This window comes from Carcharodon carcharias, chromosome 21 (assembly GCF_017639515.1).
Source record: "Carcharodon carcharias isolate sCarCar2 chromosome 21, sCarCar2.pri, whole genome shotgun sequence".
NCBI lineage: Eukaryota > Metazoa > Chordata > Chondrichthyes > Lamniformes > Lamnidae > Carcharodon > Carcharodon carcharias.
In genome coordinates, this window is record NC_054487.1 from 70,406,472 (window position 1) to 70,433,395 (window position 26,924).

General features: G+C 40.6%; 1 protein-coding gene across 1 annotated transcript in view; it reads right to left on the reverse strand.

Moving 5' to 3' along the window:
* The window catches only part of cpsf6 (cleavage and polyadenylation specific factor 6), a 78,294-nt gene that overhangs the window by 9,081 nt on the left and 42,289 nt on the right, over positions 1 to 26,924 (reverse strand). The gene's annotated exons all lie outside the window — the stretch shown is intronic.

Below are 26,924 nucleotides of genomic sequence, written 5' to 3' on the forward strand. Positions count from 1 at the left end.
ACCAACATGGCGGACACACCCTCCCATCTTGTCTCCTCTGCTCCGATCTCCTTCATCCTCTCAACTTGTTCTAACGAAATGCCATTGCCCTAAAATGTTTACTCTCTTTCTCTCTGCACTGATGGTACTTATCCTGCCGAATAGTTTTTTTGAGATTATATTTAGCCCTAGGTAGACCTTCCTCCCACTTCCCTGTCAAGCCATTCAGCCAGAGATACCTGACCAGATTAACCAGCTGAATGTGGAGATTTCAGCTGCTCTGAAATGGAGAGCCCAAGAACAGGGAAAGAAAAAATTAGATCATCAGAACTCTTGCAAAAGCAGGATTACTCAGAATAAAGCTTGGGCCCAGCCATTGTCAGCTGCTTCATCAATGACCTTCCCTCCATCATTAGGTCAGAAGTGGGGATCTTCTTCATTGATGATTGTACAATGTTAAGTTCCATTCACGACTCCTCAGATAATTAAGCAGTCTGTACGCACATGCAGTAAATTCTGGGCTATGTGACAGTTAACATTTGCACCACACAAGTGCCAATGACTCCAGAAAGAGAAAATTCAACTGGCATTATCATCAACGAATCCACCACTATCAACTTACTGGGATTTATTATTGACCAGAAACTGAACTGGACCAGCCTATATATACTGTGGCTACAAGTGCAGGTCAGAGGCTAGGAATTCTGCAGCAAGTAACTCTCCTCCTGACACACCAAACCCTGTCCACCATGTACAAGGTAAATCAGGAATATTGTCAACTTGCCTGGATTAGTGCAATTTCAACAATGCTCTAGAGAAGTTTAATACCATCCAGGACAAAACAACCTGATTGGTCAGCACTCCATCCACCACCTTAAACATTTACAGTAATGTGTACCATCCATAAGATACGCTACAGCAACTCACCAATGACCTTCTGAAAACACTTTCCAAGCCCTAGAAGGACATGGGAACACCACCAGTTGCACGTTCCCCTCCAAATTGCACACCATCCCGACTTGGAAATATATCACTGTTCCTTCACTGTCATTGGGTCAAAATCCTGGACGCGCTCCTTAACAGCACTATGGGTAGCACTATGGGTGTACCCATGTCTGCAGCAGTTTAACAAGTGGCTCACAATCACTTCTTAGGGATGGGCAATAGTCCACATCCCACAAACAAATAAAACAAGTAAATCTGAAAGATGTGACAGCACACTGCTGCCACTTTGTGCAGGTGCTGTGAATGTTTAAGGTGTAGATGGAATACCGATCAATCGTGTTGTTTTGTCCTGGGTGGTCAGTGTCAAAACTCTTACAATAAGCAACACCAATGAAAACATGGGGCACAAATGTGTAATTATATTGTTACTTGTGTATTCAGTTTCATTTTATAATAATATGGATTTGTCAAATATATCTATACATGTTCCCTTGTACCTAGTTATATGTGCATGGGTTATGACCATATTTGAGGACGCATTCGGAGGAATAAGCTGGAGAAATAAAGAAAATATTGCACCAGTGGTGTTTAAATCATTATGTGTTGAGTGTGAAGGATTCAACATTTATGACTTCAGAATGTTTCAAGTGAATTCTGTTTATTTTCCTCATAAAATATAAATATTTTAAAAATCCAATAATTGCCAATACCTTTGTCTTAAATATTTATACTGCATTAAATGGGGGAAGTTGAACACTTTTTTCATGGTGACTCTTTGGTCTGCTTGCAAAAAGTTTAACACTGATTTTTGTGATTTCCATGGTGATGAACGTTCAGGATCTTCTTACCTGTTTGTCATCCATTATTTTGACCTCCATGCATGAAGGTACTTTGCAGCATGTCGATATGACAGCGTCCTGTACATAATCAGATTTTTGTCCAGTCACAATCTAATCTATTTTAGATAAAAACAAAAAAACTGCGGATGCTGGAAATCCAAAACAAAAACAAAAACAGAATTACCTGGAAAAACTCAGCAGGTCTGGCAGCATCAGGTAACTCAAGTTCTGTCGAAGGGTCATGAGGACTCGAAACGTCAACTCTTTTCTTCTCCGCCGATGCTGCCAGACCTGCTGAGTTTTTCCAGGTAATTCTGTTTTTGTTTTTGTGTTGTAATCTATTTTAGAATTTGCCATGGAAGTTAAAGAGCACTTATTTTTCTTTTGCCATATTGCAATGCCCTTGATTTTGTTTGGTGTATTTTAAACATAGACAGACATTATAAAACTTCTATCCTGGCAGGAGCATTTTTAGTCAAAAGCATTTTGGATAAGTTTAAGTAGGTTACAGTACCTAATTAAAAATTGGGATTTCTCCTTCACCGTAGCAAAATAAAGTTGATTGTTAATCAAAATACATTTTTAGGTGGTGTAGAATGTACTACAGAAAATCATGGTGGAAGGTGTACAAACAGTTAGCTAAATGCATTAAGCTTAAAAATACTTACGTGATAATAGTACATCTTAAATTACATACACATCTCTGTTAGCAAGAAAGATACCTTATAATGAATGAAACCAACCTGTAGTACCGATTATAGTGTCACCTCCAAAGAAATTGCCATTTTAGAACATGTGAATCTTAATGTGCTAACAGGAGCCTGTTTGAAGGGAAGGTTCTGAGCTGCAGTTGAGGGATCCGAAGGGTGTTGTACATGTGTCGTCACTTCAAGAGGTCAGAGGGCAGACAGTGGCAAAGATTTTCACTGACAGAGTACAAGATCCCAATGTAGCAAAGGGTCCAATACTGATGTATTTGTGTGCACAAACAATTAGAGTACAAATTAAATTTAGTATGAAATACAAACTATACATAATTTCCCTTTTTTGAATTTAATAAGCACTTCATGAAGTTGAATAAATATTTAAGTAGTTAGAAAATCTTGGTTTAGCAGTAATAAGGAATCACAGCAAAGTAAAGACATCAGCCTTGGCTAAATGGTAAGAGTAGGTGAATGTGCAGCTGGGCCTTCAAGAAAAGTACTTAATTTGCCATAAAGCACTTTGCCATGGTCTGGATTTATGAAATGCACTGTACAAGTGCAAGCTCTTCTTCAGGGGCTCGAGTTTATTGGTGCCCACAGTGGGCAGGGAAGAAAGAAAGAGAGTGTGGTGATTGACTTCTCCTACCCCACCCACCTCCATGTGAGGGGTGGGATGTGGGGAAGGTGTGAACGAGTCCAGCTTTCACTCAACTTTGTTCAGGAGGGCCCGCAGATCCCTCTTCATGGCAGCCTGCATTTGAGATTCAGCACTCATCTGTTTAAGGGGAATATGCAGGTAAAACAAAACAAATCACTCAAACACAAAATAATGTTCATGAGTAAAAACAGGTGTTCTGTAAATAACTACGTATGTTTTATTCTTCTTGCCTCCTCTCATAAAGGTGTAATCTATCGAACATTTTCACAGATACTTCCGTTAGCTCATCATGTGGCATTATTTATTTGTGAGCTTTGTATTTTGGAAGATTATTCACTGCAGAAGCAGGACAGCCAAGTCCAACAAAGCAATTTTTGAAGACAACGGTAAATAACTGGAAAAATAAATGTGATTCTACAGTGTTGTTCACTTAAGAATATATTGCCAGGAAATGTTATTTATTCCCGAAGCTGATGGTGGGCAAACCACAGTATAATAGTTACAATTAACCGAAAGGTGAGCATATGCTGTGAGTGCTTAGCTTCAGTTGTATTTTAAACTGTAAAGGCGGTATTAGACCTATATCCTCCTTCAGTAAAACCACAAAAACGAGCTGTTCCTATTCATGGTGTAAATAATGAACTGTTACTCTCCTTGGAACACCTCAATATACAAAAAGATACAGTAGCCTTTATAAATGTTTGTCTCACCTCTCAAATCCTACAAGACTAAAAAAATCTTAATAAACTGTAATAACTTATAAAAACACATCAATACAGGATTTGTAGGTCATTCTATAATATATATATGTAATGCTGCAAAATCCTTTATGAAATATCCAAGATTATTATATTCATGATCCTGCATTAAAAAAAATGAGGATTCTTGTCCAGTGGAGGTGCAGGTCAGAGAGTCCAACGTTGTGAGCAATAGCTCTGACACGTGGAGTTGGATTTTACAGCCTTAAATTGGGCCGGCCATGTCTCGTACTTATGTCAAATACGGCGTGATGATGTCGGGTTGACAATCTGACATCATCGTGCCAGTGTCCAATAATACCGAGGAGCAGCAGGCACCAAAATCGGAAGCCCACCTGCCATTTTGAAAAAATAATTAGCAGGCTGTCGAACTTGTTAAAGAGGCAACCGGCTGCAACTTTATGCTGCCCATTCCATTCTTCAGTCGTCGCACGGGGAAAACGTATTGCAAGTGGCTCATGCCAAGTATGTGAGCAAGTGGCACAAAGGCGGATGAAAAGGCTGCAAACAGGACCAAGGCAGCAGTGGCAACAGGGTTTGGCTGCTGAAGGTGGCATTGTTCGGCTGTTAGTAGACTTTATTTCTTCTGTTTTTATAGGGTGACATTACAAATATAGTGAGAGGGAAGGGGGCCTGGAGATAGGGCTATCCTGGAGGGTTAACAAAGGGACCAGAGATCACTGTCCCCATGGAGACTGTACACTCTGCAGGAGGCTTCTCCAGTGGGGAGGAAATGAGAAGGAGACAGAGGAGGCCAGCTGTCCAGGGACAGGGCCACTCGGCGGTCCAGACAGGTGTGGGACCTCCTGCTGCACAAGGGCCAGAACAAGGCAGACAACAACAGCAGCCAGTCTGTGGTCGAAGAGGACTGTCATTTGGTTCAAGGCCTAACCCTGCTCCCATTGAATGTCCCTCTATACAGTTTGAGCATTGGATCCCCCCCTCTCCACTGTTAAATTGCCAGCCTTTCCACTGGGTGACCGCAAATCAGCCGGCTGATGCTTGATTCGCCATGCTGAAACAGCAGGGGAAAGAACAAACAGGTGGAGCGTTTCCTATGTTCCCCCCCTCCTCAACTCACCAGCAAGGTTGCTTGATGGGCGTGTCAGAGTTGGGGATTTGCTGAAATCCATATAAACTACATCAACTGCACTACCCTCATCTACACACCTAGTCACCTCCTCAAAAAATTCAATCAAATTTGTTAGGCATGACCTCCCTCTGACAAAGCCATGCTAACTATCCCTGATCAAAGCTTGCCTCTCCAAGTGGAGATAGATACTTTCCTTCAGAAATTAAACTAAGATAAGTTACATTGATTGAACTAAGTGAAACGCATCTGTTCTCCATGTAAACTCACGTGAAATAAAGAAACTTACTAATTTGTACCAGTCCTAAACTCAACAAATATCTTCTTGTAATGTATATACAGAGGTTGAAAAAATCATTTGCCAAAGGCATGAATGTCTAGTTTGGGTCACAAGGGCACATTGCTGTCACACTCATGGGTGAGTTACACTCATGATCGACTATTGTATGGTCAGATGTAAGGCAGCGTGAGCCAATTCACAACAAAAGTGCTCAGACTGCTTTTAAATAATTGATTGAGCTGGAGAGTTTCAGGAGAGATGGTCATACTAGTGGATGTAAAAAACAAAGGGGAAAGAGAGATTAGAAAAACGGAAGTTGTTAGATGGAGAGCAACGATGGTGGCAGTTTTGTAAGGGGGAGGAGTAAAGTCTAAAGAAGGGGAACAATTATTGCTAATACAAAAACAAAATGTTGGAAATCTGAACTTAAAAAGACAGGAAATGCTGAAGGTCTAGCTGCACCTGTGGAGAGAGAAACAGAGTTAATGTTTTTTAAATTCGTTCATGGGATGTGGATGTCGCTGGCTAGGCCAGCATTTATGGCCCATCCCTAGTTGCCCTGTTCAGAGAGCCTTTAAGAGTCAACCATATTGCTGTGGGTCTAGATTCACATGTAGGCTGGACCAGGTGAGGGAAGCAGATCTCCTTCCCTATAGGGCATTAATGAACCAGATGGGTTTTTATGACAATCTGCAATGGTTTTTGTGGTCATGAGCAGACTTTTAATTCTAGATTTTTATTGAATTCAAATTTCACTATTTGCCACAGTGGGATTTGAACCCAGGTCCCCAGAGAATTATGCTGGGTCTTCTGGAATACTAGTCCAGTGACAATACCACTATACCACTGCAGCCCCCACCCCAAAACTGGAAAAAAGGTAAGGGATGTACATAACAGGTTTTCAGCAGAGGCAGGAAAAGGAGGAAGGGGAAAGAAAAGAGGGGTCTGTGATAGCATGGGAGGGAGGAGAGATTAAATGACAAAAGGGATGATGGTGCAAGGCAAAGGAAGATGGTAATGGGACATGGAAAGAAACAATAGATGGGCCTAGGGGAGGTCATAGAGTTACACAGCACAGAGACAGGCCCATCATGTCCATGCTGGCCATCAAACAACTATCCATTCTAATCCCATTTTCCAGCACTTGGCCCATAGCCCTGTATGCCAAGGTGTTTCAAGTGCTCATCTAAATACTTCTTAAATGTTGTGAGGGTTCCTGCCTCTACCACCCCCTCAGGCATTGTGTTCCAGATTCTAACCACCCTTTGGGTGAAAAAATTTTTCCTCAAATCCCCTCTAAACCTCCTGCCCCTTACCTTAAGTCTATGTCCCCTGGTTATTGACACCTCCACTAAGGGGAAAAGTTTCTTCCTATCTATGTTCCTCATAATTTTATATACCTCTATCAGGTCCCCCCTCAGCTTTCTCTGCTCTAAGGAAAACAACCCAAGCCTCTCCAGTCTCTCTTCAAAGCTGAAACACTCCAGCCCAGGCAACATTCTGGTGAATCTCCTCTGCAACCTCTCCAGTGTGGCGACCAGAACTGCACACAGTACTCCAGCTGTGGCCTAATTAGCGTTTTATGCAGCTCCAACATAACCTCCCTGCTCTTATATTCTATGCCTTGGCTAATAAAGGCAAGTATCCCAAATGCCTTCTTAATCACCTTATCTACCAGAGCTGCTACCTTCAGGGATCTATGGACATGTACACCAAGGTCCCTCTGCTCCTCTGTACTTCTTAGGGTCCTACCATTCATTGTGTATTTCCTTGCTGTGTTAGTCCTCCCAAAATGCATCACTTCACACTTCTCAGGATTAAATTCCATTTGCCACTGCTCTGCCCATCTTCCCAGCTCATCTATATTATCCTGTGATCTAAGGCTTTCCTCCTCACTATTTACCACACCACCAATTTTCATGTCATCTGCGAACTTACTGATCATACCTCCTATATTCAATCTAAATCATTAACGTACACTACAAACAGCAAGGGTCCCAGTACCGATCCCTGTGGTACACCACGTCACAGGCTTCCAATTTTTTCACTCAGAGGGTGGTTGAAATCTGGAACACACTGCCTGAGGTGGTGTGGCGGCGGGGGTGGGGGGGGGGGGGGGGAGTGGTAGATGCCTTACAATATTTAAGAAGTATTTAGATGAGCACTTGAAACACCTTAGCATACAGGGCTATGGGCCAAGTACTGGAAAATGGGATTAGAATGGATAGGTGCTTGATGGCCAGCATGGACACGATGGGCCTGTCTCTGTGCTGTATAACTCTATGACCTCCCCTAGGCCCATCTATTGTTTCTTTCCATGTCCCATTACCATCTTCCTTTGCCTTGCATCATCATCCCTTTTGTCATTTAAAATAACTTTCGACCATCACCCTCTGCCTTCTGCCGCTAAGCCAATTTTGGATTCAATTTGCCAAATTGCCCTGGATCCCATGGGCTCTTACCTTCTTGACCATTCTCCCATGTGGGGCCTTGTCAAAAGCCTCACTGAAATCCATGTAGACTACATCAACTGCACTACCCTCATCTACAGTCAGTCACCCCCTCTAAAAATTCAATCAAATTTGTTAGACATGATCTCCCCTTGACAAAACCTTGCTGACTATCCCTGACTCTCCAAGTGGAGATTAATCCTGTCCCTCAGAATTTTTTCCAAGTTTCCCTACCACTGATGTTAGACTCATTGGCCTGTAATTACCTGGTTTATCCCTACTACCCTTCTTGAGTAATGGTACCACATTTGCTGTCCTCCAGTCCTCTAGCACCTCTCCTGTGGCCAGAGAGGATTTGAAAATTAGTGTCAGAGCCCCTGCAATCTCCTCCCTTCCCTCACATAGTAGCCTTGGGTATACCTCATCTGGGCCTGGGGATTTATCCACTTTTAAGCCCGTTAAAACCTCCTCCCTTTCAATGCTAACTTGTTCAAGTATATCACAGTCCCTCTCCCTGATTTCTACACCTACATCGTCCTTCTCCATAGTGAACGCAGATGAAAAGTAATCATTTAAAACCTCATCTACATCCTCTGGCTCCATGCAGATTGCTTTGGTCCGTAATTGGCCCTCCTCTTTCCCTGGTTATCCTCTTGCCCATAATATATTTATAAAATGCTTTGGGGTTTTCCTTTACTTTGCTCACCAGTGTTTTTCATGTCCCCTCTTTGCTCTCCTAATTACTTTTGTTAAAGTGTGTTCCAAAATGGTCACCCAATTTGTGTTTGGTCTTCTCAAAGTGGAAGAGACCACATCATGAACAGCAAACATTGTATGCCAAATTGAAAGATATAGAAGCAAATTGATGTATTACAGAGAAGGAGCATAGGACTTGGATGACAGAAAGGGAGGAGGGTAATAGGGCAGGTGTTTCCTCTCCTGCACTAGCATGGGAAGAAGCTGTGGGAAGGAGAGGGGATTTGGGGGGTGATTGAAGAGTGGATCAGGATTTTATGGAGGGAATGGTCTCTTGAGAATTCTGAAGGTTGGGGAGGGGGTGCGGTGTGGGTTGGGGAGACACATATTTGGTAGGTGGCATCACATTGGAAGTGGAGAAGGATGATCCACTGAATTTGGAAACTGAATGTGGGTTGAGGTAAAATTTTTGCCCATCTATTAGTAAACAATATCTCTCAGAAACCAATGGATAGATTTCAACGAGACTTGATAATCAGATAGGGTATGGTCCAAAGAAGAACTGATTTGTTTTTTGGCGAAGATGTGGATCTTGATTCTGGAGCATTTTAAATTATCTGTTAACATTGGGAGATAGGGCGAATTGACTTTTTTTTTTAAAAATGTAGGTTTTTTTATTTAGAATGGTGTTGGTTGTGTTTTCAAATGTTATGGATTGTGTCAGCTGCCGCAGTGGAATTTGTCACTGCTGTCAAAACGCGAGCAGTGTTTTCAGAGAAGATTGTTGGGTGTGGATGACTTGAAGTTTCCTCAATGAGATGAAAGATCTTGATAAAAATATTTCTCTTTTCATCTTTTTAGTTACATCATCAGCCAGGCAGGGAAGAATCTCAAGGAAGAGCTGCATAATTGTAATAATGTTGAGTTACCACAGCATGACAAAGATATGTGCTCTACTGAGTATCCTCTTCATTTGTTTAGGATGGCGATGAGGAGAAATTTCTTCACTCAAAGGTTTGTGAATCTTTGGAATTCTCTACCCCACAGAGTTATGGATGGCACGTTGTTAAATAGATTTAAAGCTGAGACAGACCTCAGCTAGATTTTTGGCTCTCCACTAATCAAAGGATATAGGGAGTGGGAGAGAAAGTGAAGTTGTCAAAGTTCAGCCATGATTGCATTGAAAGGCGGAACAGACTGGAGGGACTGTATGGTTCGCTCCTGATCCTATTTCTTATGCTCGAGAGTTGCTGCAGTGCATCTTGTATATGATACATATTGCTGGCATTGTGCACTAGTAGTGGTGGGGATTAATGCTTATGGTGGTGTATGCTTTGTCTTGGATGGTGTTAGTTTCTTGAATGTCATTGGAGCTGCTCTCATCCAGGTAAATGGAGAGTATTCCATCATACCCCTAACTTGTGCTTTATAAATGGTGGACAGGCTTTGTGAGTCAGGAGATAAGTTACTCTCTGCAGAATTCCCAGCCTTTGACCTGCTTTTGTAGTCACAGTATCTATATGGCTGATCTGGTAACGTTTTTGGTCTATGCTGTAACCTCCAGGTTGTTGATGGTGGGGAATTCAGCGATTCATTGAATGTCAAGGGAAGATGGTTAGATTCTCTCTTAATGGAGATGGTAATTGCCTGGCACTTGTGTGGCACAAATGTTATCAGTCCAAGCCGCAATGTTCTCCAGGTCTAGCTGCTTCAGCATCTAAGCGAAAGGTACTGAACTCTGTGAATTCAGCAATGAACATCCCCACTGCTGTCCTTATATTGGAGGGAAGTTCATTGATGAAACAGCTGAAGAGGTTGGGCCTAGGGCACTTCCCTGAAGAATGCCTGCAGTGACGTCCTGGGGCTGGGATAATTGTTCTCCAAGAACCACAGACAACTTTCTTTATGCTACATATAACTCCAATCAGTGGGGAATTTTCCCCAATTCTCAAGGACTTCAATTTTACTAGTGATGCCACACTCAGTTAAATGCTGCCTTAATGTCAAGGTCACTCTCACCTCCCCTCTTGAGTTATATCTTTTATCCATGTTTAGACTTAAGGCTGTAATGAGTAGCCCTGGCAAAACCCCAACTGAGGTGGTGGTATTGTCACTGGACTAGTATTCTTGGGTTCAAATTCCACCATGGCAGATGGTGAAATTTGAATTCAATAGAAATCTGGAATTTAAAAAGTCTAATGATGACCATGAAACAGATTGTTGTTGTAAAACCCATCTGGTTCACTAAGGAAATCTGCCATCCTCACCTGGTCTGGCCTACATGTGACTCCAGACCCACAGCAATGTGACTGACTCTTAAAAAAAATGAGCGATGGCAATAAATGCTAGCCTAGCCAGCGATGCTCATATCCCATGAACAAATAAAAAACTGATCAGTGCTGCTTGATAGCATAGTCGATGACACCGTGCATCATTTTGTTGATGATTGAGTGTAGACTGGGGCAATAATTAATCGGATTGGATTTGTCCTGCTTTTTGCGGACAGCTGATTAATATCACATTGTTAGATGGACACCAGTGTTGTCCTGGGACAGCTTGGGTAGGGGCTCCAGCTAGTTCTGGAGCACAAATCTGAGATATTGTCAGGGCCTTTGCTGTATCCAGTGCATTGAGCTGTTTCTTGATATCACATGGGGTGAATTGAAATAGCTGAAGACTGGCATCTGTGATGTAGGGGACCGTAGTGCAAGGGCAAGATGGATCACCCACTTGCAACCATCTTTAGCAAAAAGTATCAAGTGCTTCAGGTTTGTCTTGTGCACTGACCTACTGAACTCTCCCATCATTGAGGATGGGGATATTAGTGGAGCCTCTACACATCATTTTGTGTAATTGTTCACTACAATTCACATCTGGAAATGGGAGGACTGCAGAGCTCTGATCTGGTCCATTGGTGTGGGATTCCTTGCTCTTGCCTATTGCATGCTGCTTGTGCTGTTTTGCATGTACGCAGTCCTGTGTTGTAGCTTTAGCAGGTTAGCACCTTATTTTTTGTTTTACTGGGTGCTGTTCCTGACGTCCTCCTGCACTCTTTCATTGAATCAGGGTTGATTTCTTGATTTGATGGTAATGCTAGAGTGAGGGATATGTCAGGTCATGAGGTTACAATTTATGGTTGAATACAATTCTGCTGCTGCTCGTGGCCCTCAGCACTTCATGGAGGCCCAGTTTTGAGCTTCTAGATCTCAGCATGAAGATGGAATTTCACCTCTACAAGAACTGTGTGGTGATCACTCCTACCAATACTGTCATGGACAAATGCATCTGCAACAGGTAGATTGGTGAGGGCAAGGTCAAGCAGGTTCTTCCCTCTTGTTGGTTCCCTCATCATCTATTGTACATACAGTCTGGCAGTTATGTCCTTCAACATGGAGCACTGATGCAACAAATGGAGGAGGAGGTAAGTGGTAATCAGCAGGAGGTCAAGAGTCAATGTTGAGGACTCTTCAGGGCAACGCCCTCCTGATTGTATACTACTGTGCACCACCTCTGGTGGGTGGAATGGTGACGGAGGAGTCCGGGACATTGGTTGTAAGGTATGCTTTGATGAATGTGTGTGGGTGTGAGAGACAGCTGTCCCAATTTTCACATAAATCTCTAGAGATTGGAAAGGAAGGTTTTGCAGGATCAACTGGTGCCTGAATCAATTGCAGCTGGACTGTCTAGTTTTATTTAACTTTTCTGTAACTATTTGGTGTCACTGAGTCGTCATTTTTTTCACCATTCTTTCATGGGATGTAGGTGTCAAAAGCAAGGACAGTATTTGTTGCCCAATGGCTTACTGGACCACTACAGAGGGCAGTTAAGATTGTCAACCACATTGCTGTGGGTCTAGTGGCATGTGTAGGCCAGATCAGGTACAGATGGAAGTTTTTCCTAAAGGGCATTAGTGAACCAGATATATTTTTTTAAAACAAGAAGTGGTAGTAATGAGAAAACAAAAACAGAATTACCTGGAAAAACTCAGCAGGTCTGGCAGCATCGGCGGAGAAGAAAAGAGTTGACGTTTCGAGTCCTCATGACCCTTCGACAGAACTTGAGTTCGAGTCCAGGAAAGAGCTGAAATATAAGCTGGTTTAAGGTGTGTGTGTGGGGGGTGGAGAGATAGAGAGACAGAGAGGTGGAGGGGGTTGGTGTGGTTGTAGCGACAAACAAGCAGTGATAGAAGCAGATCATCAAAAGATGTCAACAACAATAGTACAATAGAACACATAGGTGTTAAAGTTAAAGTTGGTGATATTATCTAAACGAATGTGCTAATTAAGAATGGATGGTAGGGCACTCAAGGTATAGCTCTAGTGGGTTTTTTTATTTTATATAATGGAAATAGGTGGGAAAAGGAAAATCTTTATAATTTATTGGGGAAAAAAAAAAGAAGGGGGAAACAGAAAGGGGGTGGGGATGGGGGAGGGGACTCACGACCTAAAGTTGTTGAATTCAACATTCAGTCCGGAAGGCTGTAAAGTCCCTAGTCAGGAGAGAAATGGAAAGCAATGAAGGTGAACAAGGCAACAGAGAAATCCGGACTGAATGTTGAATTCAACAACTTTAGGTCGTGAGTCCCCTCCCCCATCCCCACCCCCTTTCTGTTTCCCCCTTCTTTTTTTTTCCCCAATAAATTATAAAGATTTTCCTTTTCCCACCTATTTCCATTATATAAAATAAAAAAAAACCCACTAGAGCTATACCTTGAGTGCCCTACCATCCATTCTTAATTAGCACATTCGTTTAGATAATATCACCAACTTTAACTTTAACACCTATGTGTTCTATTGTACTATTGTTGTTGACATCTTTTGATGATCTGCTTCTATCACTGCTTGTTTGTCGCTACAACCACACCAACCCCCTCCACCTCTCTGTCTCTCTATCTCTCCACCCCCCACACACACACCTTAAACCAGCTTATATTTCAGCTCTTTCCTGGACTCGAACTCAAGTTCTGTCGAAGGGTCATGAGGACTCGAAACGTCAACTCTTTTCTTCTCCGCCGATGCTGCCAGACCTGCTGAGTTTTTCCAGGTAATTCTGTTTTTGTTTTGGATTTCCAGCATCCGCAGTTTTTTTGTTTTTTTTTGTTTTTTGTTTTTATCTCTGTGGTAGTAATGAGACTAGCTTTATAATTCCAGGTTTTATTAATTGAATTTAAATCCCCCTAGCTGCCTTGGTGGGTCTTGAATCCATGTTCTCAGAGCATTAGCCTGGGCCTCTGGTTTACTAGTTCATTGCCACGATACCACCATCTTCCCTTCCTCAGAGGGTAGTGAAGGGTTAACCATACTGTTGTGAGTCTGGAATCACATGTAGGCCAGATTTCCATCCCTAAATTACATTAATTCCAGAGTAATTTGTTACCACTAGACAGACTATTCCAATTAACCAAGGCATGGATGAGGGTTTCAGCAGTAGATGAGTTGAAGGGCAGGGGTGGATTCTGGTGACATTGCAGAAGTAGAAACAGATGGTCTTAGTGATGGCACTGATATGTGGAGTAGGAGATCTCAGCATCAAAAGTGAAAAAGATTTTTTTTAAAAACTGGAATAGCTGCAATAAATGTATGCAGGATTCAAGATGCCCACATCAATCACTGATAACCTAAATATGCAATATTTCCCTTCGACAAGTTTTACTGCCTATGGTACAGCTGTTCCTCAATGACTTTGGACTGATGGCTACTGTCTGAAAATGTTTTAAAACTTAAGTTACAATGAAAGGCACAAGGACATTCATAATTAACTGTGATATCCTAATTCCAAGTAAAATGAAGATAACTGTCAGTAAACTCCCCCCCCCCCCCCACCCCTTTCAGAAACTATGCACATTTTTCTTTAGTCACAAGGGTGCAAGGCCTCAGCCATTACAAATCAGGTTAATCAAGTCATCAGCTTCCACAAATGTGGAAAACACTGCAGTAGTTGTTTCTTTTTGAAGTGCAGTGACCAGTATATAATTTTTTGTGACACATTTTGAAATGGCTTGACATGATAATGCTTTCTATAAGTGCACTATTAGCTTCTTTCTGGGCATTATGGCCTGTGAATAATGATCAGGAGGGGGCAGGAAAGAAAAAAAAAGTATGGTCTCCTTGAAGAAAAACTAATTTTCAAATACTTAAATTCACACAATTAAGACAAATAAATAGTGAGACAGAATTGAATCCTCAACTAGTTACTTGCTAGTTAGAACTAGTATTTAATTGTTTAATCATTTTAACTATCAAAACCCATTGACATGGATTTTTAACTGGAAATTGTCTGCATGACATGAAGTGCTCTATTTAAATATATTTTTCATCCAGAAACAAAAGTCTTCAAGTTAAAACTGATGTGTATAGTCAATTGGTACCAAGCATATGTGTAGTATGATCATTTGACAATGTTTTGTACTGTACTAAAAAGCTCTATAGAAAACCTAAGAGTTAAAGTCGGAGCTTCTGGAAACAAAATGCAATAGGAGCACAACTAGGGTATTCAATAGATTGGTCTCATCCTACCTCCATAACTCTAGATTCTCCTCAGCCATGAATGTACCCAATGACTGGAATGCTCAACCCAAGAGAACTTTGGACGCTCAAAAATTCACAACCCTCAGTGAAGAAATTCCTCATCTCAATCCTAAATGGCTAACCCTAGATCTTGAGATTATGTCCCCTGCTTCTAGACTCTTTGGCCAAGGAAACCAGCCTCTCAGCATCTACCTTCTCAAGCCCCATCAGAATCTTATGTTTCAAAGGTATCACCCCTGAAAATGCAGAAAGTTTGGACCACTGTATTCAACCCCCTCATCTGAGGAATCAATCCAGTATAACTTAATTGCATCCCCTCGAAGGCAAGTATGTTCTTCCTTTGGTACGGATACCACAAGACACAGTACTCCAGGTGGTCTCACCAATGACCTACACAATTACAGCAAGACTTCCTCACTCTTGTACTCCCCAGCCCTTGCAAAAAAAAGGCCAAGTATTTGCTTCTTAATTGCTTGCTGTACCTGCATATTAATTTTGTATTTCTTGCATAAGGACACAGAAATCACTGAAGCCCAATAGTTGAAGGCCAATTCAATAGTTACTCATCATTTAAAAGATTTTTTTTTCTATTCTTCATAGCAAGTGAATAACTTCAATTTCTCCACCTCAATTTCATTGGCCTCATTCTGCCCACTCATTTAACCTATCTATATCCCCTTGCAGACTATATCTCTGTGGGAGTGGAGATGGTGAGGAGTGAGTGCTAACTTGGGAATTTGGTGCAGAGGGGGAAGGTGTTGCTTTTTGTATATTTTTTCAGCCTCCAGTAGCTGGTGAGTGTTCAAAGGCATTAATTAGGTGAGAAGGTAGGCATACTAGTTAGCGAGTTTGAGATTTTATCCCTCTAAATGGGGGCAGTAGTTTAAACCAGTACTGGGGGATGTGCTGCATTAAATTCATAGCTTACTAGTTTTACCAATTAATATAACTGCAAATATCAGAAACTGATATTCCCAAACTTTAAAACTAATTAGTTAAATAAAACGCTATTAAAATGGTAGAGGAGGTGATAAAAGCAAAACACTGCAGATGCTGAAAATCAGGAATAACAACAGAAAATGCTGGAAAAACTCAGCAGGCCTGGCAGCATCTACGGCAAGAGAAACAAAGTTATCGTTTTGAGTCCGTATGATAAGGGCCTCAGCTACATAGACTTAGACAAAGAGACAGAATAATGTATCAAAGGTTGCTGCTGATACAAGCTGGGTGGAAATGCAAAGTATGAGGAGGATACAAAGTGGATGCAATAAGAGACAGACAGGTTAAACGAGTGGCAACAAGGTGGCAATAGTATAATGTGAGGAAGTGAGGTTATACATTTTGGTATAAGAATAGAGAAGCATAATATTTTTCAAAAAGGCGTGAAATTTGAAAACTGATGTTCAGAGAGACTTGGGTGTGCTCATACAAGGAACTCCAAAATATCATGCAGGTATAGCAAGCAACTAGGAAAACAAATAGAAAATAGGCCATTATTGCAAGAGGGTTGGAGTACAAGAATAAAGTAGTCTTGTTACGATTGTATGGGGCTTTGCTGAGACCACACCTGGAATACAGTGTGCAATTTTGGTCTTCATACTGGAGGTAGTACAGTGAAGGTTCGCTACATTGTTCCCTGGGATGAGAGGGTTATCCTATGATGAGAGGTTGAGTTAACTGTGTCTATGTCCTCTAGAATTTAGAAGAATAAGAAATGATCTGATTGAAACATTCAATGTTATGATAGATACCGAGACGACCCAGATTTTCGCTCTGAGTCGGTAACAGAAGACAGGAAATTTCAGCAACTCCATACACCTGCCTTGGGAAAAAGTGCCCTGAATGGTGCAATTTTTGCACTGAGGCCAGGTAAGTGCAGGGTGAAGACGGATTGGTGGCAGCCCCAGGAGCTACTGTGTAGCAATGCAGGGGCCTGCATTGGTTCTCTTGGACTTCAGTCCAGTTGTTGTGCTAAATAATAGGCCCTTTAGCACCGCCCCCACACCCCCCCCCCCAACCCACTCCCCATCCATGACAAATCATTTCCCTCCCATCCACCTCCATGAATCTTTTTGCCAATTTAATCCCAACTCATGAAAACCCTCTCTGATGAAGAATCATGCGGACTCGAAACATTAACGGTATTCCTCTCCGCAGATGCTGTCAGACCTGCTAAGTTTTTCCAGCTATTTTTGTTTTTGTTTCAGATTTCCAGCATCCACAGTATTTTGCTTTTATCATGAAAATCCAAGGCCCCTTATAGACCCCTGTCAACTTATGCTCTCCACCCAACATCCTTCATGCCAACTCACTCAGTGTCCACCATGGGCAGACATTGGGAGCCATGTTGAGATGAAATAAAAATAAAAATTAAATAAAAAATAAACATCTATTACTTCTTTCAGTATAATAAACACCATTCATGAAAGCCCATTTGAAACTTTAAAAACCCTCAATACTTAATCCCTTATCAAAACAGACTTGTATCCATAAACCCACAAGGGCAGCTGATCCATTAATAACCTCTGAACTGTCAGAAGCTTACAACATCCCTGCTGAGATAATTGTTTGTTGTGGAAAGCAGCCAACAATTAATGATATGATAGCCTTTGGATCATATCAATAAATATTGCAACCGCTGGAACAGATTTTTCCAACTCTCACTGACACAGGCAGGCTGGCTGTTTTTTTTATAAAGGGCTGGGGGTTTAAATAACTTCAGAGTTTGAGTTCTTTTTACATTCATAACACAGACAAGCTGTTGTTTTTATAATCTTTAAAGGTTTGGCATTTAAATAACTTGACAGTTCTACAGACCTGACCTGCCGCATTTATGACTAAGAGTTCACACTGCCATGCTGCCGGTTAAGGCCCTTGGCACTGAGTTCAAATTGCCCTGCTAAGTTTGGGTTTCCCTCACGTGTGGGTTCTCTATGGCGAAAATGAGGGTAGGACTTCAAATCCTGTGCCGTCCACCATTTTTTAAAGGGTCCACAGAGTCTCCATGACGCCACAAAAATCTGGCTCATTGTTTTCCCTGGCAAGAGAAACTAGAACAAGAGGACAGAGTTTCAGGGTAAGGGGCCAATCATTTAAGACTGAGATGAGGAGAAATTTCTTCGCTCAAAGGATTGTGAATCTTTGTAATTCTCTACACATGGGTTGTGGATGTGCCATCACTGATTATATTTAAAGCAGAAAAAGACAGATTTTTGGTGCTCAGGGAATCAAGGGATGTGGGGAAAACAGGTAAAGGGAGCTGAAGCCCAAGATCAGTCATGGTCATATTGAATGGCAGAATAGGTTGGACAGGCTGTATGTTCTTATCCTACTCCTATTATGTTCTCATGACTTACTTCCTCACCCAGCTTTGTATTGTCAGCAAACTTGGGCACTCAGCTTTAATCCAAGTCATCAATATAGATGGTAAATACTAACTGAAGAAAAGCTGGTTGACATTTTACAAATTCAAGAATTGCAAACTCTACTGACCATTACATTTTAAGTTATTAATTACATCCATACTTACATTTCTCCATTTACTTTTTAATGGTCTTACAATACAGCCATTTGGCCTAATAGTGTCTGTACTAGCTATTTGCAACTGTTGTGCTCAATTCATTCCCCATAACACTAGTTTTTTCCCTTCACATTTGGGTTCTGCCAGGGTCACTCAGCTTCTTACCCCGTTATAGCCTTGGTTCAAACATGGGCAAAAAGGCTGAATTCCAGAGGGGAGGTGAGAATGACAGCCCTTAACATCAAGGCCGCATTTGACTGAGTGTGGCATCAAAGAGCCCAAGCAAAACTGGAGTCAGTGGGAATTGGGGGTATTCTCCACTGATTGGAGCCATATCTAACACGAAGGAAGATGGTTGAGGTTGTTGGAGATCAATCATCTCAGTTCCAGGATATCACTGCAGGAGCGCCTCGAGGTAATGTTTGAGGACCAACCATCTTCAGCTGCTTCAATAATCTTCCTCCCATAAGGTCAGAAGTGGGGATGTTCACTGATGATTACACAATGTTCAGCACCATATGTGATTCCTCAGATACTGATGCAGTCCATGTCCAAATGCAGCAAGAACTGGACAATATCCAGGCTTGGGCTGACAAGTGGCAAGTAACATTTGCACCACAAAAGTGCCAGGCAATGACCATCTCCAACAATAGGGAATCTAATCATTACCCCATGACATTCAATGATATTACCATTGCTGAATCCCCCACCATCAACATCCTGGTGTGTGTGTGTGTGTGTGTGTGTGTAACCATACGTCAGAAACTGAACTGGATTATCCATATAAATACTGTGGCTACAACAGCAGGTCAGAGGCTAGGAATCCTGTGGTGAGTAACTCACCTCCTGACTCCCCAAAGCCTGTCTACCATCTACAGAACACAATAATGGAGTGTGATGGAATACTCTCCAGTTCACTGGATGAGTGCAGCTCCAACATTCAAGAAGCTGGACACCATCCAGGACAAAGCAGTCCGCTTGGTTGGCACCTCTTCCACAAACATTCACTCCCGTCACCACCAAAAAAGTGGCAGCTGTGTGTATGTATCATCTACAAGACACTGCAGAAACTCACCATTACTCCTTAGGCAGCACCTTCTAAACCCACCACCAATAGAAGGACAAGGCAGTAGATACATGGGAATACTACCACTTGGAAGTTCCCTTCCAAGCCACTCACCATCCTGACTTGGAAATATATTGTCATTCCTTCACTGTCACTGGGTCAAAATCCTGGAACTCCCTCTCTAACAGCATTGTGGGTGTACCTACACCACAAGCACTCCAGCGGTTCAAAAAGGCAGCTCATCACCACCTTTTCAACAGCAATTAGGGATGGACAATAAATGTTGGCCTAGCCAGTGCACCAAAATCCCATAAATGGATTTAAATATATAATTCCCTTTTGAAAGTTACAATTGCATTTTCTTCTACCACCCCTTCAGGTAGTGCATTATTGATCAGAACTCACCCTGTGAAAAAAAACCTTGCACCTGTTTCTTTTGCCAATCACCTTAAATCTGTCCCATCTTGTTATAGGCCCACTTGCCAGTGGAAAGATTCTCATTTACCCTATCAAAGTTGTTCATGACATTACCCCACTTATCATAACTATCCTTTCTCTGCTTCAAGGTGAAGGATCACAGCTTCTCTAGATAACTCAAGACACCTACCTAGTAACATTTTAGTAAATCTCTTGAAGACTCGACATTCTCTCTCTGGAACATGGTGCCTAGAATTAGATACAGTACTCCAGTTGAGGCCTAGCCATGATTGGTAAACAATTATAATAAACATTCTTGTTTTTGTACTGTATGCTTTTACTTACACACATCTTTAAAGGATCTTGGCTTTGCAAGTAATCCATTCCCACCCACCCCTCCCCCATTACCCCTTTTAAAATTGTATCATTCAGTTTATAATACCTCACCCCAGTCTTCTGTCCAAGATGCATCACTTTGATCTAGTGCTAATTTGTGTGTGAGAGAAGAACCAGGACCATATATAGATAGCAAGTCTTAACCCCTAGGTGTTTATTTTTGTGACACAAATAAAAGCAAAAACAGTGTGCTGACTTTTACCATGGACTTCAGGGCCAAATGGGAGTCCCAAGTCCACATTTACCTGCAGTGGGACACACTCAATGATTTTCCCCAGAGATGCCACCTAGTTGGCTGCCTCCAGGCCCACCTTCTGATTAAGGACAGCAGGCAGGCTCCCAATGCTGCTGGCCTGGACGACTGACAACTCTGAAGCCCCAGCAGCACTATCGGGAGAGGTAGGCACTGCTAAGGTAGCAAGGAGATCAAGAAGGGTCAGAGGGGTAAGTTAAGTTAAAAAAAAAAGTTTTGCCTAAGGACAGAAATCCTTCACAGATCATAGGATCTCTCCACCATTTTATTGGCCCATGCCTTCACTGCTGCCACCCTGGTGCTGGTAAATTTCAGCCCAATATTTTGTTTTTTTTTGGGGGGGGGGGGGGGTGAAGAGGAGGATCAAAGTTACCACAGGTAACTGTTTCATAACCATGGAAAATTGTAGGCTTTTAACTACAAAGACAATTCCTTAATATTTTTAGTGTGTTTATGAAGATACACAAGATAACTAAAATTAGCTGGAAAAAGCTGCTTTGTATTTACACGGGATAACTTAAAACTCAACTTATTTACTGCTAAAAATAAGGTATGAAATACTTCATAAAATGTTCAGTTCAACTGATATAGTCTTCTAATTTTTGTGAAAGCATATGTATTTTTGACTAAATACACCAAATATCCTTATATAGGAATGAGCAGTTTGGATTGAGAAACTTTACATATAGTACGCATGACTTTAAAGGACTGAACATCAACTCAAGATAATGTTGATTTTGTTTTATTTTTTAAAATGCCACAGTTCCTGTAAACTAAATGTAAGAGAAAATGCACACAGAAAATATACAGATCTAAGAAAGTCCACAACACAAAGATGTAAGCTATTGCACATCAGTGCCTCTCAGATAGAGAAAAAAAATATTTCTAAGTATTAGTCACAACAACATACCATTTGAAAACACGGAAAATATAAAACTACACTGCAAACCTAGAGACCAACATCTTCACGTTGTCATTTTCTGACTAAACTAGCATGCATTTCTTGTGATCCACAAACCAAAGTTGTCAGAACAGCCCTGGAAGTCTCATGAGCTGTTGAACATAATATCAGATTAGTGAGGGTTTGAGAGCTAATTTAGTGACATGAAAGCCAAATTGTTCCCAATATTTTTTTATTCATGCATTGTTTGAAAAATCTAGCTGGGTCACTTTTTATGAACACCATCAACAACTCTGTAATATACATTTAATAAAGACAACTTATCTTGTTTGCTTACCTTGGAAGATATATACTGACAATAACTTGCATAATGTAGCACCTTTGATAAAATACAGCATAATAAAACTGTAGTAAAACAACCCAGGGTGTCATCAGATGAAATCTGACATGGAGCCACGGAGATATTAGGACAGGTGACCAAAAGCTTGGTCAAAGAGCTAGGTCTTAAGGAACAACTCAGAGGTTAGAAGGGAAGAGGTTCTGGGAGGAAATTCCAGGTTTTAAGGCCAAGGTAGCCAAAGGCACAGCCATCAATGGTGGGGCAAAGAATATCGGGGATGAGCAAGCAGAATTAGAGGGCAGTGGAAACTTGGAAGGGTTGAACGAGGTTACAAATAGAGGGGTGAGGCCATGGAGGTTCTTGAATATAAGAATGAGAATTTTAGGCTTTGCTGAACCATGGACCAATGTAAATCAGTAAGCACTGGGACAAAGGGCGAGCAAGATTCAGTATGTGTTAAGATGCAGGCAGCAGGATTTTGGATGAAATACTGAAAGCAAAAAATATCTTCATATTCAATAACCTTAAAATTGCACTGCATGGATGTTTAATACCATCATATGTTTACTTAGTCCATTATTTTAACAGAGGGCTTAACCTATTTAAATACAGTGGAATTTTATGAGAGCTTGTACACTCAAGTCTTACAGAACTGTTTCTAGGACAGCATTTTAAATTTAATTAACTCTTTGAGATGGATGCATTATAGTCCACTTTTTTAAAGTTACATAAAAAAAATTAGAAATGTTATTGAATTTGTATTAAATGACACTAGAAGAAGAGATTATATTGGACCTAATATTTCATAGGTTGCATATTGTGGTTTATTTCCTTCCAGTGCGTATACACCCCTACTTTAGTATAACTGGGAATTATGATGCATTCAGGGTTTTGGAGTGAAAAAGTATGCTTTTAAAATGAACTTAACATTGGTGGTCACTGTTGTGTATACCTTTATGGTGTTCCCGTGATTGACTTCAGCAACTGCCATTATTTGAAACTCCACATTTTTGTTCCCATGGAAAATAAAACCTACAGGAATATAGTTCCAGTGAGAACTTGATGTGTGGAATAATAAATAATCAAAGCCTTTTCATCTAAGTATTTGCTATGATGAAATAAAATGCTGTTAGATTCCCCCCCCCATTTTGGTGTTGATAATTTTTCAGTACTCAAAAAGAGTTTAGAGAAATTATTTACAAAGTACATCTATTTGTTCTCATTTATGTTTCTTACATAGAATATCTCCGATCAATATTTAGAACTGACTCACTTGATTCCTGCAGTAAATCACGTTAACTTACACGATGAACCACAAATACAAAAACATCACGTGGATGTGCAATAGTATCTCGATTTGCAGATTTCATTACTCCAGCAAACCAGTAAAGTGACATTTATACACAAATGCTTGATTAATTGGAAATAGATGCTACAAAACCCCTTTATTGATGCAAATTACTTCCAAGTCTATTATGAAGTTTGTTACCTGAAGCAGGACCCATTTGACCCAGTGTTAACTTTCCTGATTTTCCCACACTTCTGTTGTGGGGGGCTTAAGGGGATACTTATCAGTACTATAGGTCAAGATTCAATTGCGAGATTTCAAGCCATGGATTCCAGGGTCCAGTGAGTGCACTGTTCCTCATAATTCAATAGTTGATTATTTTGTGTTTCGCTTACAGTTGCTACATGGATTTCATGCTGTCTTTCTTCAAAATATTTAAAATATTGTATTCAACATTTTTAATACAAATCACATGCTAGAAGTTCTCGATATACTTCACAGCAACTGGCATACAACCTACTCAATATAGCTTCAAAACAACACGTGCAATCCAGTTTTTACTCTGATAGTTCATTATGATCTTCAACATGAGATTAAGAACTGCAGTATGTTTAAAGTGGATTGGTTTCCAAGCTACCAACTGTAGTTTTAATGAATAAATGCAATGAGACCATGGTAATTTACCATTTCCTTGCAAACAAAATGTCATAGTGTGATGCATCATGTATCAATTATGAAATACTGTAAAACATTTTAATAGAGTGGCCTTTCTGAAGTCTTCACCATCCTATTGGTTTCCCTGAAATATTCTGCAGAAAACCATGAGCCACACTTCTGCATTTACCACTATGAAATTGAAAGGAGAAAGCATTTATATCTACTGCATACAAAATTAATCTATAGAAAAGAATCTGTAAAGTAAAAATGGTTATGAACAGTACATGAAGATACAGCACACTCCTTCAACTTCAAGGCCTCATTCACAGACCAAAGCTGAGAAAAGTCAATTTATTCTTTAAGAGAAATAAAGAGGAAACGGCAAAGACAAAGACAGACCTTGCCAAATGTTTGATACGTAAACATTCACAGCAGTTTCACTGTAAACTTTACATTGCTAAAAAAACAAATCTTTTTGTAGCAATGAGTGAACTGGAAACATTTTTGAACTTTACAATACATATTTTCATTTCAGGGAAGTTATCAAAAATGTCTTTTTGGTTTTGCACAAGTTACACTATAGCAATCCAATATCTATTTTCTAATAGAGCAGATTTTGCCTGCTGCTTGATCCACTTGGACTTCTCTAAAGAATTTCACCTACAGTGAAAATGTGATGGCTTTTGGATATGCTTCTGGCTCAGTGAATGAATGCACTAGCTGTTGATCCATAAGGACCAAGAAAGCCCAGGTACAATTCTTAGTGCTCAGATCTCAACTGCAGACTTGGTAGGGAGTGGGTAAAAATATACGAAAATTAACACATCCAGCACAAAAACAATGAACAGAGAATAACTCAGCATTAAATAACTGAATGCATTAACTAAGGTCACTCTTTGCTTAACTGTTAAGAAGTGACAGCAACGTTAGTTGCGTGGGAAGTCTGCAGAGTAGCTTGAGATTGTGCCTCTTCGCCAATTCCATCCATCTTTTTGGCCATTGACCCCCCACCCCAAAAATTCAGGCCAAATTCATGTAGTTTTTCAGTGCACATTAAGGCCTTTTGTGTTGATTTTTAAAAAAATGACGAAAGTACTTTTCTTTAGTCACTTATATGACATACATTATGCAATACTGTAGCTTTATTTTTTGTTTATGGGTTCAGATAAGTGTGTTCTCATTGTCAACTATGTCCTTGGAATGAGGCCTAAAATACAGAAACATTCTCTTGAATTACTCATTGTGGTTTTTCTCCAACATTTATACCATCACCTCAATTATCATAATTTACAATGAATTAGAACTTAAGCAGAAAGCAAATCTTCAATACTTACAGAAGTAGCAACTCTGGAATTTCTGAACTACCCCTTCGTGCGTAGCTGCGTGCTGCAGTAATTAACTGCAATTAAATCGCTGCAGTAATTAACTGCAATTAAATTTACATAACAAAAATTAAGTGTCACAACTCATCGCACCATTTTCCATTTATTGGTTAAGGCAAAAACTTATTCTTGAAACCTACAAACTGGAGTTGCAAAGCAGATTCAAGATAGTCATGAAATCCTACCATTAGAATTTCACAAAAAATATAAAAATGGGTTGCAACTACACCAGAGCAGATTCAAGATAGTCATGAAATCCTGCCATCAGCATTTCACAAAAAAATATAAAAATGGGTTGCAACTACACCAAATAATAGTCCCACTTTGCAGGATAAATCAAAGCTTTATGTAATTATACTGATGTATCTATAGTAAATACTAAAAATGTAATTACTTACACGTTAACCACTGCACTTTCTCCTTTTGAAAAAGGCCAATATGGTCAGGTTTTTGACCCAGTGGCTATGAAGGAACGTTGATATATGTCCAATTTGAAGGCTTTCAAGATGGGAAGGAGAGACACTTCTGAAATAGTTTTGGCTATTTGCAATATATTCTCCAGGCTGTGTACAATGTAAACATGTTATGCTGGCGATGGATGTTTAAGCAGGGATTAACTGATCAAGTGGACTGCTTCATCCTGGATTGTGCAAACTTCATGCATTTCACTGCTTCTGTACTCATTCATACAAGTTGTGCATATTCCATCATGCTCTTGTAAGTGCCTTGAGAACTGGGAGGTTTCAAGGTGAGATACTCAGCATCAACTACCCGTCTGACTTGCTTTGATAGCCGCAGCAACAATGACACCAAGAATGTTGATGATGAGGGAATTTGGCTATGATAACGCCTTTGAATGTCATGAGGAGCTGGTTAGATTCACTCTTGCTGGAGCTGGTCATTACCTTGCCCTCGTATGCAGCAAACGTTACTCGTCACTGATAAGGCCAAGCCTTGATGTTGTCCAGGGTTTGCAGCATATGGGATATGGACACCAGAAATTTCAAGGCGAAAAATTTTAATCATCTTCAAGCACTGCAAGGTATCAGTTAAAGTCACCAATTGAATCTCAGGTTAATGATAAACCTCCTTCTCATTTGACTGACCCAATGAAACAGCATTGACCACCAGCTGCTATTGTGCCTGTGATAGCAATTTTAAGAACATAGATGTGGAGTCATTAGAACTTGCTTAATCCAGAGCATCTCGTGTAGCACTTTAGTGTATTGGTTTACCATGACTTTTTGTGGTTTTGGGGGTATGGAAGTATATGGCTAGACAATGCCCGAAAATAAAGGATTGCTCATTTGGCAGTTTAACTGCTTGATATTTATAGATTCAATGTTTAGCATTGATTGGATTGTTGTTTAATTACTTGTTCTTGTTCCCTACCAGTGATCTCAAAATTCAATAACTCCCATTTGTTTCACACTGGAATGCGAAGGGCTTAAGAGCCGAAAAGAGAATAAAGTCTTCATCAGCAATGTGTAGGATACCTTTATCACAATGCTTTTCTCCTGGTTGAATATTATGTTATCTGCTTCCAAAACGTGGATAAAATTGATTGAAAATGGTGAGTCCGTGAATTCAGTGGCTATGCTTGAGGGCATCTTAGAACTTGGATGGGCTGAACTAATACACTGAATTAAGTCTAGATGGGCACCAGATATACCTCACATCAAAGGATGTTGCTGCTTGTCAAGTAAATCCCAGTAATATTGCTAGCCTATTACTAATGGCTACTCAAGTTTTGAGATGGCTCATTACCAAATTGCCCA